Consider the following 15,038-nt stretch of genomic DNA (forward strand, 5'->3'; position numbering starts at 1 on the left):
GCACGTCCATGGGGCATGGGAGATCTTTAAATCCCATAACCCTTACAGGGTGTTAAGTATCTGAGGCCAGAATCTATCCCTGGTATCCTGACTTCCTGAGCTCTTACTCACTGCGCCACCTGGCCACCCCACTAAATTACTTTTATGGCACAAATGGTTTTGCTACCTAAACCATGGAAAATGAAACAGAAAGAAAGCTATAGATCAATTTCCTTAATGAATATAGATACAAAAAATTAAATAAAATACTAGCAAGAAGATTACAGCAATATATCACAAAGATCATGCACTATGATCTGGTGGTATTCATATGAGGAATATAGGGCTGGTTCATGATTAGGAAAACTTGACATAATTTACCACATTGTTAAAAAAGGAACAAAACCAATTTATCTATATATGATTATATCTATAGATGCAGAAAAAGCATTTGACAAAATACAACATCCATTTCCATTGGAAACTCTAGTAAACATAAGGATCAATGGAGCCTTTTAAAAAGTGCTTAGTATCTCTGTAAAACCAATAGCAAGAATTATCTGCAATGTGCTTAAATTAGAAGCATTTTCAGCAAGATCAGGGGTGAAGTAAAAATATTCCTTATCATTATTATTCAATATTGTAATAGAAATGCTAGCTATAGCAATAAGAGAAGAAAAAGAAATTGAACGAATAAGAATAAGCAATGCGGAAACAAAACTATCACTTCTTTTTTCAGATGATATAAGGGTATATTTAGAGAACCCTAGAGAATCCACTAAAAAGCTTAACTGAAACAATTAGCAATATTAACAAAGTTTCAGGAATTAAAATAAGCCCACACAAATTGTTAACATTTCTATGAATTACCAATAAAAACCTTCAGGAAGAAATAGAAAAAGAAGTTTCATTTAAAACAACTGCAAACAATATAAAATACTTGGGGGCCTACCTTCCAAGACACACGCAGAGACCATATGAACACAATTACAAAATATTTTTCAATTAAATAAAAATATTTGAGAAATATTAATTGCTCATGGGTAGGTTGAACCAATATAATAAAATGACAATTCTAACTAAATTAATTTACATGTTCAGTGTCATACCAATCAAACTACCCAAGAATAATGAAGCTGAAAATAAAATCCGACAAAACATCTGAAAAAACAAAAGGTCAAGAATATCAAGGAAATCAATAAAAAAAGTGAAGGAAGGTGACCTAGCAAAACCAGCTTTTAAACTATATTACAAAGAGGTAAACCTCAAAATAACGTGGCACTGGTCAAGAAATAGTTGTTGATCAGTAGAATGGATTATATTTACAATATGTAGAAGTAAATGACCATACCAAGCTTGTGTTTGATAAACCTCCAAATTCAAGTGATTTTTTTTGTGTGTGTGTAACAGCTCAGTATTCAACAAAAACTGCTGGGAAAATTGAAAATGTCTGGTGGAAACTAGGCATAGACCAATATCTCATACTGCTTATCAAGATAAGGTCCAAATGGGTACCTTGTTTAGATATAAAGGGTACTATAAACAAATTAAGGGATCACAAAAAAAATATCTCTAAGACATATGGATAAGGAAAGAAATTATGACCAAATATGAGAAAGACAGGATTATGGGAGGTAAAAATGGGTAATTTTGATTATATAAAATTTAAAAATCTTTTGCAGAAGCAAAATCAATATAGCCAAAATTATAAGGAAAATAGGAAACTAGGAAAAAAAATTGTATTAAACTTCCTTGATAAATGCCTGATTCCTCAAATACATAAGGAATTGAAGCAGATTCATAAAAAATAAGTCAGTCCCCACTTGATAAATTACCAAAAGATATGAAATGCACTTTTAATAAGAAATCAAAGCTATCATATAAAAATCAAATAATAAATAGAAGTCAAACAATCATATGAAAAACACACTAAATTACTATTGATTTGAGAAATCAAGTTAAAAGAAGTCTGAGGTACTTCTACACACCTATCAGATTGGCTAATGTGATAGAAAAGGAAACAGAAATGCTAGAGGAGATGTGGAAAAATTGGGACACATACACTTGGTGGAGTTGTGAACTTGTCCACCATTCCAGAGAACAATTTGTAACTACACCCAAAAGGTATAAAACTGTACATGCCCATTGACCTAGTAATACCATTACTAGGTCTGTATCCCAAATAGATAAAGGAAAAAGGAAAATTACCTATTTGTACAAAAATATTTACATATTTTTGTAGTGGTGAAGAATTGCAAATTGAGAGGATGCTCATCAATTGGGGAATGGCTGAACAAGTGTGATTGTAATGGAATCCTATTGTGCTATAAGAAATGATGATGGGGATGATTTCAGAAAAACCTGGGAAGGCATATTAACTGATGAAAATTGAAGTGAATAGAACCAGGAGAACATTATGCACAGTAATAGTATTATTATGAGGATAAACTATGACAGGCTAAACTTCTCTGATCAACATAATGATTTATGGCAATTCCAAAGGACCCATGAAAAAGAATACTATCCATCTCTAGAGAGAACTGATGAGTGCAAATTGAAGCACATTTTCACTTTTAAATTTTTTTCTTGTTTCCTTTTTGCAACATGGCTAATATGGAAATATGTTTGGAAGAACTTCACATGTATAAGTTTCTCAATGAATGGGGAGGGGCAAGAGGGATGGAAAGAATCTGGAGCTCAAAATAAAAAAAGAATACTAAACATCATTAAAATCATTATGTAAATGTCATTGCTACTTTATATCTCTTAACCATGAGAGGGTTTTAAAGGCATAGACAGGGTATAATGTATTAGACAGCCTACTGGATGGAGAGATGTTTCCTCTCTGGATAATTTATGGGATGGAAGCAATGAGAAATGTGTAGGATGAGTAATGATATCTGCTCCTCCTCTCTGTCTGTCTGTCTGTCTCTGTCTCTCTCATGCATTATCATTGCCAGAATACATCACTTCATCTGGACTTCATAGGAATCCTCCTGGTTCTACCTTCCTCCAATTTATACCAAAAAATCACTACCAGATAAATTTACTTTTATATAAATATAAATTTCAAATTTATTCCTCCAATCCTACCTTCCTCCAATTTATACCAAAAAATCACTACCAGATAAATTTCCCTAAAATATCATTTGAATCATGTTGTTCCCCTGATCAAAAAGTCCTATGACTCCCCATTATGTAGAGAAGAGCAATCAAAGACCTTATGTCATTCAAAGCTCTTTGCAATCTGCCCCCAAATTGTACCTCCAAATTTTCTAGCTCAGTTTCCCCCTTCATGAGCTCTTGGTCTCACTCGAACTGTTGTATGTACTCCAACTATGCCATTGCACATTTATATCTCTATCTTTACTGTCATTAGTCTCCCTATTATGTGTCTATTGAGCTTCTACTCATCCTTTCAGGAACTGCTCAAATGTTTTCTTCTCCACTATGTCATGTCTTACAGTCTAGCATAGAATGATTTTTCCCTTATCTGAATTTATGGCACTTAATATCTAAAGTACTTACTGGCACTTAATGGACTTTTTTGTGTATTGAGATATTGGTCTGTTATTTAACTTATTCCATGTAATTCCTGCTCCAATGCACTATGACAGTGTAGATCTGACTGCAGATTCTTTAAAAGTTAGTCAAGCAATTGATATGTTTTGACAAGACCTTGTATATTTTGTAGGTTTTAGGTAGAGTTCCCATGACAGAATATGAGTATATTGTCTGAGGACCACCTTAAATGAGTCACTAAACAATCATTTTTGCCCCTTTGGTGACAGCTACTAATGAAATTATCTTTTGAATCATACAGAAGTTGCATCCTGTGTCAAGGAAATCACAGATATTTTCAATTATTGAAGCAAGTACATGTCTTACTTCCCTAACAATGTTGCAATTCTTATTGAGATAATAGGCTGTGTATTATATTTCTTTATGTTTCCCTCACTAATGGACGCATTCTAGAATAGGGGTGGGGAGCCTGCAGCCTCAAGGCCACATGTGGCCCTCTAGATCCTCAAGGATCATCTTTTGACTTATCCCCTTTTGTTCTGTGAAGTTTGGATTCAGTCAAAGGTCTGCACTTGAGGACCTAGAGGGCCACATATGGCCTCAAGACCACAGGTTCCCCATCCCTGTTCTAGATGCTCATTAAATATTAGTCAACAGATATTACAAATAGAAAATGAGTGGGGCACAAAAAAGAACAAAAGTAAGAGTGTGGGTGGATTACCTTGGGAAGCTTGCTATAGTTCTTTTTAATGAGATCAAATTTCTCTATGAAGCAAGGACAAATCTTAACATTTATTTAAATTAAATTTTATTTTTTTAGTCAGAAAAAAATCATTCTTCTTTCCACCCGTTCCCAAATGAGAAAAAAAATAACAACACCCTTTTTCAAATAAGTACAGGCAAGTGAAACAAGTTTCTACATTGACCATGTCCATAAAAATCAAGCAGGGATTATTCTGTGCTCCAAGTCCTCCTCTCTCTCAGGAGATGGCTAGTATGTTTCCTCAGGAGTCCTAGGGATTCATGGTTCATCGTTATGATGATCATAGTTCCTAGCTCTTCTTAAGTTATGTTTATAATATTGTCATTGTATAAGCAATTCTGGTTCTGCTCACTTAGCTCCGTATCAGTTCAAACAAATTTTCCCAGGTTTCTCTGAAGCTATTCCCATCATCATTTCTTGACACACAACAGTTCTCCATCATATTTATATCCCATAAATTGCTCAGCCATTTCCCAGTTGATGGATACCCCATCAGTTTCCAATTTTCTCCACCAAAGAGCTACTATAAATGTTTCTGTTCTTCCCTACTTAGAGTTTATGTTTAGGAAGAATTTCTCCTTCAACTTGTTCTTCCTCTAATTCTCCTTTCTAATTCCTTTGTTTCTCTGTTGAATGGAATCTATTTTTTGTACCCAGTGCATTTGTGTTTGTGTTTGTGCGTGTGTATTTCCTTCTTTTGATTATGAGAGTGGAGTTCAAGTGTCAGCCACTCTCCTCACCCCTTCCTCCTTCTTCCAGGGGTGGGGAACCTGTGACTTCCAGTCCTTCTAGGTCCTTGGGTGTGGCCTGTGACTGAGTCCAAATTTTATAGAACAAATCCTTTTATTAAGGGAATTTGTTCTGTGGAGTTTGAATTCAGTCAAAGGGCCACACTTGAGGACTTAGAGGACCATGTGTGGCCTTGAGGCTGCAGGTTGCCCCACTCATGGCTTCTACTTGTGCGCCAGTTATATGGAATATTTTTTCCCCTAACTTTCCTTTTCCTTTCTCCCTAGTATATTCCTCTTCCCCTTTCCTTTCCCTTATTCTTTTAAGTTTATCAAGGGAAAAAACACTCAAAACCCCTCAAAGGTTCTCAACAGAACCTTTGTCTAATTAGATTCTATGATTCCTTATAATGATAGAGTTCAAAAGCAATGCATTTATCATCTCCCCACATTAGAATAGAAACAGTTTTTAGTTTTGTTTAGTCCCTTATAGGTGTTGATTCAAATTTACCTTTTCCTCTTTCTCTTCACTCCTGTGTTTACACTTCAAAGTTTCTGTGAAGTTGTGATCTTTTAGTTAGTAATGCTTAGAAGTCCTCTATTTAATTAAAAATCAATTTTCCTCTGCATAGGATTATATTCAGTTTGATTATGTAATAAGTTATTTATGGTTCTAAGCCTATGGCCTTCATCTTCTATAATATAATATTCAAAACTCTCTATTCCTGTATAGTTATGGTTGTTAGATCTTATGTGATACTCACTGTGGATCCTGGGTGCTTGAATACTTTTTTTTTTCTGGCTGCTTGCAAAATATTTTTTCTTTGACCTAGAAACTCTGGATTTTAGCTACAATGTTCCTGGAAATTTTCATTTTAGGATTTGTTTCAAGAGGCAGCTGGTTGATTCTATTTTCCTTTTGCCTTCTAGTTCCAAGAGAATGGTGTAGTTTTACAGTTTCTTGAAATATGATGCTAAGGATCTTTTGTTTTGTTTTGTTTCATGTATGGCATTCAGGTAGTTCAATGATTCTTAATTTTTTTTCTCCTTGATCTCATTTCAGTGTAAGTTGGTTTTGTTATCAGATACCTTATATTTTCTTCTATATTTTTAGTCTTTTGACTTAATTTTAATATTTCTTATTTTTCATGGAGTTATTGACTTCTACTTGGTCTCTTCCAATTTTCAGGGAGTTTGTTGCTTGGGCAAGATTTTGTACCTCTTGTGCCAAATTGTTCTTTCTCTTTCCAATTCTTTATTTCATAGCTCTAATTTCTTTTCCATTTTTTTCCTTTATTGCTCTCATTAAATTAATAAAAAAATTACATTCTTTTTTTTTTAAACTCTTGCTTGATTTATCCAAAAATTCTATTTGGATTTGTGCTCAAGCTATATTTTTCTTTGAGTCTTTGCTTGTAGTTGTTTTGGAGTCATTCTCTTCTGTACTTGTGTCTTGAGAGGCAGTGTTAGCACAGTAGGCCTTAATGGTGAGACTTTCTTTTTTGGCTAATTTTCGCAATCTACCTCATGGCATTAGAGTTTATGGTAGGGTTAGGCTTTGTGCACTTCTAGAGGAAATGTCTTGCATGATCCTCCTCCTGCTTTCTTGTGGTGTTGATAATTATGTTATTCCAGTATTTTAGGGACAACTTAGACTGAGGACCTACAAACTTTTAGTTCTCCCAAAGTGGTATGATACAGGGCAAAACCTGATCACTGCTCACTCTCTCCCCTCATCTGGGCTCTGAAAGTTTCTGACTTAGATTTGGGTCTAAGAAAAAGACTTTTGAGTTTTCTCTATTTGAAGTTTTAGTAGATTGCTGCAAATGAACTCTACCACTGTTAGTCAACTAGAAAACCCTGATAGTTCAGAGTGATAGAACCTCAGGTTCTCTATTTGTTTGTGACTCCTTCCCTGGTAATTCCTCTGTAGGTTTCAGACTCACATAGAAGCTAGAACTGAAAACCCACCCTGTTCCTAGGTGTTAGAGACAAATAGCTGCTGCTCACTTCTGAAGTTGCTCCTTGCTTATCTTACAGCCTAGGGCCTGTGATCATCCCTTACCAGAAATGCTGCCCCTGGGTGCAGGTCCCTTCCTGAGTTCAGCCTAGATCTATGACCCAGAATTGAGTAGTGATTTGTAGAGCTTCCAATTGGTACATGTCCATGTACCCTACACAAGGTTAGAACCCTATACACTGGATCTGGGATATCTTTTCATTCTGGTGCACAGTCTTTGTGTTGACCAGAAACAAATTTCTCTGTCTGTCTCTCTATGCCAATCAGGCTGGAAAAATGATGCGTGTATGTTTAAAAAAGTGTTAAAATTGGGACTCAGAGCAGTGTATTTTCTGGATCTGTTTGTAGGAGTCAGGGTAGGGGGAAGAAAAGGGAGGAATGAAGGAAGAGTTTACTGCATTTCTTCATGCTACTTTATTAATTTACTTCCACTTCCCCATCTTTTTAATACCAAAATTCTTCATATAAAGTTGTAAGGATGTGAGTAATGGAATAATATAATCTCTGAAGGATTGAAATTGAAGATCACCAAAAGGTTGATGGAGAAGTTCATGGTAAGCATGATCCAGGTGTCACACATTACAAATAGGGGATTCTTTAGGGGCAGTGATATATGTAATACATAGTGCCAGAGAAATGGTTACCTGGAAAAAAAAAAGATTGATTCTGCTGTCAGACTGAAAGATAATCAATGGACAACCCATATGCTCCACTTAAATCAAAAAGAAGAGAGAAAGGACCCCTCTTTTTTTTAATTTATGGGAGGGCATGGATTAGAGGCACATAGGATGGGCCAGCATGAATGTTTGTCTGCTTTACTGGAGGGAGTACCAACATTGATGAGATCATATAAGAACATTAAATTAATAAGTTCACCAAGTAATTTCCTACCAAAATGTCTGGATTTTCTATGTTTAATATTTACCTGTTAGAAATGGATTTCCTTACCACTTTTTATTTAAATGAATTTTGCTAGTACATACCCACAACCAAAGAGTTGGTTAAGGATACAGATAATTTAATTGGGTTTGACAGCTAATAGTTTGAAACATTGTCAAGATCGATAAGATTGGTACTTTGTTACACAAGATACACTGAGAATTGTTTTCTTGGGCTACATTTTATATCCAGTTGCTAGAGCATGTTTAAGTGCTCTAACCATTAGATTATTATCATGGGGATCTTAAAAATATAAAAATACTGCTCTGTATTATCCAGTCTCTAGGATTCTTTGATCAAAATTCATCTATTTAATTTCCATATCAGCATGTGAGCCTGGAGTAGTAACAGATTCTAACTCAGTATGTCCAGCAAGGTTAACTTTACTAATGTGCTTATGTTTTCTGCTACAGAGCATTGTTTGGGCCATATGGAGCCCCTAATTTTCATTCAGTGCCTCTCATCTATCTTTTCAATGGACGATAGAATACCAACAAATACCTAATCACTGAGGGAAGAAACATCAGGTCCAGGAACAGGATAGTCTCCTAATATCTGGTATCAGAATAGAAGCTCTAGGAATGAAATATAAACGTCTCTGGCATTCCAAGCTCTTTATAGCCTGCCCCACCCTTACATTTCTTCTTACATCTCATACTCCCATAATGCACTCTTCAATCCAGTGACACTGCCCTCCTTGCTGTTCCTCTAACAAAATACTCCATCTCCTAACTCTGCATTGCTGTGGGCTGTCATCCTTGCCTGCAATGCTCTCCTTCCTCATCTCTCCCTCCTGGTTTCCCTAACTTCTTTTAAGACTCAGATAAAACCCCCTTCTAATAAAAAACCTTACCCAATACCCCTTTTTCTTTTACACATATTTTAAAATTTTATTTATTTTTTACATCCTTTTCTTTTTAAATTTTGAGTTCCAAATGTTCATTCCCCCTCTTGTACCCTCTTACACTCACTGAGAAGGCAAACAATATGATGTCCATTACGCATGTGAAATCATGCAAACCATATTTCCATATTAACTATATTTCAAAAATCAAAGGAAATGAAGAAAATAAGAAAATCACATTTCAATTTGTACTCAGAGTTTAGCAGCCTTTTCTCTGGAATAGAGTAGTGTTTTTTCATCATGAGTCTTGGAATTGTATTGGATCATTGTATTGAGCAGAGTAGCTAAGTGTTTCACTTAGTTAATCATCATTACATCAATACTGTTACTGTGTACAATGATTTCCTAGTTCTTTGCACTTTACTTTATCTCAGTTCAAAAAAGTCTATCCATGTTTTACTGAACCCTGTTCCCCCATTATTTCACACAGCACAATCATACTCCAACTTGTTCAGTCAATTGATGAACATCTCCTTTATTTTCAATTCTTAGCCAACACAAAAAGAACTGTTTAAATAGTTTTGTGTATATAGGTCCTTTTCCTTTTCCTTTGATCTCTTTGGGATTCAAATCTTGTAGTGGTATTACAGGGTCAAAGGGTATTCACAGTTTTATAGCCCTTTGGACTTCATTCCAAGTTTTTCTCCAGAATGGTTGGATCAGTTCTGTAGTCCTCCAACAGTTCAAAAGTGATGGTTTTAGCCATGTTGTCAAATGCCTTCAGCGAGGATGAACATGGCATCAAATTCAGCTACCACTTGTGTTATTTTTTTTTATAAGAAAATTTATTTTTCATTTTTCAAATGCTTTATTAACTTCTGATTTACATCATTAATTTCTGCCAGATTTTGAGTTACAAATTTTCTCCCCATTTCCCCCCTATCCACCGCCCCAAAATAGCAGTCCCAGAGGATATCCCCTACTCTAATCTGCTCTCTCCCATATCTTCTCCCATATCTCCTTTGACTTTTCCAGTAGGGCATGGTGGATCTGTATGCCCCAGTGCCTATATATCTTTCCCAATTACTCGTAAGATAGTATTAATAATATTATGTATGTATATATAATTTTAAATATTTGATTTTAAAACTTTGAATTCCAGATTCATTCCCTTTCTCCCTTGTTACCCATCCTTACTGGAAAGATAAGCATTTCAGTATAGATTGTACATATGTAGATAATGAAAAACATTAACATAGTAGATATATTGTAAAAGGCTGATTATATTTCCCTCCCTCCTATCGCACCACCTACTTGTTCTATTCTCTACTTTGATCCTGTCTCTTTTCAAAAGTGAGTGCTTCCAACTTCCCTCCCCCCCAGCCTGCCCTCCCTTTCATCATCCCCCCTCTCATCCCCTTCCCCCTACTCTCCTGTGGTGTGAGATACCCTATTTAGTGTGTATTTCATTCCCTCCTTGAGCCAAATTCAGTGAGAATAAGGTTGACCCATTCCCTTTTGCCTTCCTATTCTTCCCCTCCATTGTAACCATTTCCCTTTGCCTTTTCTATATGAGATTGTTTATCCCATTCTGTCTCTCCCAATCTCCTCTCCTTATATTATTCTCTCACCTCTTAATTTCCTCTTTTAAGTATCATCCCTTCCTATTAAATTGGTCCTGTGCCCTCTATCTATGTATACCTGTAAGCATATATACACACACACATTCACACATGTATTCATATGCATGAATACCCTCCAATATAGACATATATTTCTATTCCCTTCAACTATTTTCATACTGAGAAATGTTTAATCAATTACAATTATTGTTTTTCCACGTATGAATGTTAATAGTTCAACTTTGATCAGTGGCTTATGATTTCTTTACCTGTTTACCTTCTCAAGCTTCTCTTGCTTCTTGTATCTGAATGTCAAATTTTCTATTCAATTCTGTTTTTTTCATCAAGAATGCTTGAAAGTCCTCTTTTCCACTGAATGACCATATTTTCCCCTGAAACATGATACTAAGTTTTTCTGAGTAGGTGATTCTTGGTTTTAATCCCAGCTCCTTTGACCTCCAGAATATCATATTCTAAGCCCTTCAAGCCCTCAGTGTAGAAGCTGCCAGATCCTGGGTTATCCTGATTGTGTTTCCACAATATGCAAATTATTCAAATTGTTTCTTCCTGTCTGTTTGTAATATTTTCTCCTTGATCTGGGAATTCTGGAATGTGGCTATAATATTCCTAAGAGTTTTCTTTTTGGGATCTTTTTCAGGATTTGATCGGTGGATTCTTTCAAGCTCTATTTTGCCCTCTGGTTCTAAAACATCAGGGCAGTTTTCCTTGAGAATTTCTTGGAGGATTATTTCTTTGGTCGTGGCTTTCAGGTAGTGCAATAATTTTTAAATTATCTCTCCTGGATCTATTTTCCACATTTTTCCCATGAGATATTTCACATTGCCTTCTATTCTTTCATTTGTTTGGATCTGTTTAACAGCTTCTTGATTTCTCTTAAAGTCACTAGCTTTCCTTTGCTCCAATCTAAATCTGAGGGAATGATTCTGTTCATTGAGCTTTTGAGATCCTTTTTTCCATCTGACAAATTCAGCTTTTCAAGGCATTCTTCTCCTCATTGCCTTTTTGAGCCTCTTTTGCCAATTGAATCAGTCTGTTTTTTTAAGGTATGATTTTGCTCAGTCAGGCTGTTGACTCTCATTTGGTAATTTTCTTGCACTGTTCTCTTTTCTCTTCCCAATTTTTCCTCCACTTCTCTTATCTGCTTCTTAAGGTCCTCTATGGCCTGTAACCAGCTCGTATTTTCCTTTGAAGCTTTTGGTGCAGGATCTCTGACTTCATTGTCTTCCTCCTGTTCCATGCTTTGCTCCTTTTTGTCCCCAGAATAGGAGTCTAAGGTTGGAGTCTTCTGTTTGTTTTGCTTCCTTTGTCTGGTCATGTCACCCCTCAGTCACTTGACCCCTGGGCTTTTTGCCACAGTAGGACTCTGCCACCAGACAGGGGAGCTTTCGTCCCAAACCCTGGGGTTTTCTCAGCTGCCAGAGGTATTATTTGTGTGCCCTCTCTGAGGCCTCCACATGCTCTGGCAAGCTGGTCATGCACCCCAGGACCTCCACCGTAGACTGCTATCCAGATCCAAGCAGGTTAAAGCAAGAGTGATTACCCCTCAGACTGGTGTCTTGGTCCCCCTACAATATGCAGACCAGGAGCTGAAGGTTCAACGTGTCAGTGGCGCCTGTGGCAGCGTCTCAGCAGCTTCTTGCCTTGGGGGCAAAAGCTGATGCACTCCCAACTACTGGTCCCAAAGTCCACACTGCACTGACCTCTCACTCTGTCCTTCACATCTATGTGTTGATAAATCTGGAAACAGCCACAGCTACTGGAGATCTGGAGTCCCTCCAGCTGGTGGTTGGTCAGGCCTCCCTGGGGCTAAAACCTCCATCTCACAGGGGTCTGGGCTTGGCTCCCAGAGCACTGCACTGGCCAATTCCTGCAGGCCTGCTGGGTTGTCCTCAGCGGGAGGTTAGCTTCTCTGTGTCATTTTGTGGGTTCTGCAGCTCCAAAGTTTGTTTAGAGTCCCCTTTTGCATGGATTGGGGAAGGTGGAAGCTGGAGCCCTGAGGAGGTCCTGTTTCTACCTTGTGTTAAAATTTTCAATTTGAAAAGGCTACAAGCCAGGACTAAAATGGAGGAATATTGGTACATGATTTTTTTGTTTACAGATGATTATGTACTCATTGCAGCCTCTGAAGCTGAGATGCAACAAAGTATGGATCTCTGCTGCTTGTGCTAATTTTGGCCTAACAATTAACACCAAGAAAACATCAGATGGCACCACACCATCCATATGTGGAACTATCTGTTACAGCAAATGAAGAAGTTTTGAATACCATATATAAGTTCACTTACCTTTCAGGGATATGCACATTGATAATGAGGTTGACACACACATTGCCAGAGCTAGTTCAGTGTTTGGGAGGCTTCAAAGGAAAATGTGGGAGAAAAGAGGTATTAGACTGACTGCCAAACTAAAGGTCTATAGAGCCTTGTGCTGACTTCATTGTTCTGTGCCTGTGGAACCTGGACATTTTTCCAGTGCCATGCTAGGAAACTGAATTGCTTCCATCTGAATTGTCTTAGGAACATCCTAAAGATCACCTGGCAGGATAAGATACCAGACACTGAGGTTCTTTCTTGAACTAAACTGCCAAGCATTCAAACTCTGCTGCAGAGAGTGCAACTCTGATAGTCTGGTCATGTTGTTTTGAATGCAAAACTTATGCTTGCCAAAAAGACTATTTTATGGAGAACTCACACAAAACAAATGGTGGTCAGAGAAAGTGATACAAGGATATTCTCAAGGTCCCTATAAAGAACTTTGGAATTGGTAGACCAAGAGACACTTCAGGAGCTCAGACTCTGCAGGGAACACATGCCCCCAGCGGGGCCTGCAGCAGCTCCTTTTCTCCCTTGTACTTTCGCCTTTGCATCACTGCCAAGTCGAGGATGTCCGCCAATCATCAGCCCTACAGGAGGACAAGCTGAAAGGTAAATATATTGCTTCAACTTAGAGACCAGACAGGATCTCTAGGAAGCTGTGGGAAGTGAAAGAACATTCTGTGGCTCAGGAGGAAGTTCCTCTGTATGAAAACAAGTATGTAAAGTTCTTCAAGAGTAAACCAGAACTGCCTCCTGGGCTGAGCCTTGAAGTCCCGGTCCCAACCCCACCCCACCCCAGCTAGACAGTGACAAACCAGTCCTTTCTAAGACTGCTAAAAGCAACCTGAATGCCAGAAGAGGCGACAGCAGCAAGGGAAGGGGGCAGCAGAGACCTTGAGCTGGGCTCTGGAAAAAGTGTCATTGAAGGAACCAGCACAGCTGCCAAGTGTACCCCCTGCTCCCTTAGTCACCCCTGCTGCAAACCCTGACAAACATGACATTTTCTACCACTGAGAAAGCCAAGAAGATAAAGAATCTGAAGAAACCCCATAAGATTGTGGAGCTACAGCAGTGGATCCAGAGCAGGGAAATCAGTCATCCTAGCAGAGAGCAATTAGAAAAACTGGTGAGGAGGGGGGCCTTAGAAGAAGGGTTGGAGGACTTGGAGTTAGGCTTATGAGGTTCCTCGTGAACTGGGAATGTAGATTGTAGGACAAACCTCGGAGGGACCTGGGGACTGTGGCAGCAGCAGCAGCAGCATAAACAGTTAGGAGGGTAATGCCCTGCTCTCTGCCTTCCTATTCTTGCCTGCTTTTTTCTGGCCCAGTCTTTCCTTCCAGAGCCTCTCCTCTCCATTGATCCTCACCTTGAGCCCTTACTTTTTGGACTCTAACCTTCCCTTTTCCTGTGTCTGGAATCTCAGTGACTGTCCCACGTACCACTCTTCTTGGCTTGGGGATTTTCTTTTTTATTTGGGTGGGTGGGTAGGATGGGTCAAGGCCTCAGGAAGGGCTAAACTTAGGGTAGGATGGGTGACTAAAAACTCTTGGGTTCTTGGTTCCCATTTAGTGTTTTGGGGTTTTCATTCTACCCCATTTCTTTCTTTATCTTTCTTTCTCTCTTTGTCTCTTTCTCTCTCTCTTTCTTTCTTTCTTTCTTTCTTTCTTTCTTTCTTTCTTTCTTTCTTTCTTTCTTTCTTTCTTTCTTAGAACAAGATAATAAATCCCAAGTAGAGAAAAAAAAAGAACTTTGGAACTGATTGTGTGGTATGGGACACACTGCCCCAGGACTACCCAGCATGGTGTGCCCACATCAGAAAAGGAGCTGTGTTCTATCAGCAAAGCAGAATTGAAGTAGCATGAGAGGCACAAATTTAGAGAACCCATTCCACATGTTTACATGGACTATTTGTGCCCAACCTGTGGTAGAGCATTCTGAGCTCATATTGGTCTGATTAGCCACAGTCATTCATACTGTAACTTGACTCTAGAATAGTGATGCCATTTTGGTCTTCTTTGAGAATGAAGGGGGGGCAGAGTCAAGATGGTGGAGTAGAAACAGGACTTCTGCTGAGCTCTGGCTCCCACCACCTTCAATTCATGTAAAAGGTGACTCTGAACAAATTTTGAAGCTACAGAACCCACAATATTATACAGAGAAGTTAACCTCCTGCTGAGGAGAGCCTGGCAGGCCAGCAGGGAGCAGCCAGCATAGCATTCTGGGAGCTGAGCCCAGCCCCACAGAGCCTGAGGTTTTAGCCCCATGGAGGGCCTGATGAGCCCCCG

The 15,038-nt window shown here is 38.2% G+C and overlaps 1 pseudogene; it reads left to right on the forward strand.

Annotated features, from left to right (window-relative positions):
* The first annotated feature begins 7,551 nt into the window (after window positions 1-7,551).
* LOC138172875 (partner of Y14 and mago-like) lies at window positions 7,552-13,933 on the forward strand (annotated as a pseudogene).
* The last annotated feature ends 1,105 nt before the right edge of the window (window positions 13,934-15,038 follow it).

The sequence above is a fragment of the Petaurus breviceps genome, unplaced genomic scaffold (genome assembly GCF_028583685.1).
Source record: "Petaurus breviceps papuanus isolate PSGF00001 unplaced genomic scaffold, PetGlider_PUasm1.0 551, whole genome shotgun sequence".
NCBI lineage: Eukaryota > Metazoa > Chordata > Mammalia > Diprotodontia > Petauridae > Petaurus > Petaurus breviceps.